The sequence below is a fragment of the Sorex fumeus genome, unplaced genomic scaffold (genome assembly GCF_029834395.1).
Source record: "Sorex fumeus unplaced genomic scaffold, SorFum_2.1 ptg000033l, whole genome shotgun sequence".
NCBI lineage: Eukaryota > Metazoa > Chordata > Mammalia > Eulipotyphla > Soricidae > Sorex > Sorex fumeus.
Window position 1 is genome coordinate 25,111,242 of NW_026606090.1, and position 1,038 is coordinate 25,112,279.

The window sequence follows — 1,038 nt, forward strand, 5'->3', positions numbered from 1 at the left end:
CTTGGTGGTGGAAAATGGGCACTGGTGGAGGGATTGGTACTTGATCATTGTATAACTGAAACCCAAGCACAAAAATTTGTAAGTCTATAACTGTACCTCATGGTGTTTCACTAATAAAAATTAAACAAAAATATATATATATAAAATAAAATACTCTTCTAGCAAACAAACAAACAAAAACACAAAGCCACTCTCTTCCTCCTATGCAACTCAGGTGCCAGGTCATTCGTCATGTTGACTTCTCGACCTAGGTACACATAACTGTTGCATTTGGAGACGTTCTTTTGATTGAGAGCGAATGGAGCATCAGGAACAAGACCATTTATCATAAACATTGTGAGACTCAGCTGTAGTCTGACCTTTCCACACTCATGGTCGAAGTCGGCCAGCATTGGTGCAGCTTGACTGAAGTTTGGTGTAATTAGAATGATGCCATCAGTGAAGTGGAGGTGGTGTAGTTGCCGACCATCTATCTTAACTCCCATTCCTTCCCATTCCAGTCATTGCATGACATTCTCGAGGGTGGCACTGAAGAGTTTCGGTGAAATGATATCACCCTGCTGAACCCCTCTCTTGATGTCTATGATCACCTCCCTGTAGAATGGTGTGATCCTGGTAGTGAATCCGTAATACATCTTACAGAGGATCCTGATGTATTGAGTTTGAATGCCCTGATTGGCTAGGGCTTCAATGACTGCTTCTGTCTCAACAGAATCAAAGGCCTTCTTTAAATCAATGAATGTTAGACAGAGCGGCATCTTGAACTCCCGAGAAACCTCAATGAGCTTGGTTATCATGTGGATATGGTCGATCGTGCTGAATCCTTTTAAGAACCTGGCTTGCTCGCATGGTTGTCCTTCATTTAGTGTTCTGCCAATCCTATTCAGGATGACTCGAGTGAACAGCTTGTAGATGACAGATAACAGGTAGATCGGGAGATACTTGCCAATGTCCTGTATGTCTCCCTTCTTGTACAGTAGTAGAGTCCTTCTGGTTTTCCACTGGGATGGAACCTTGCATTCAGACAGGTAATGTGTG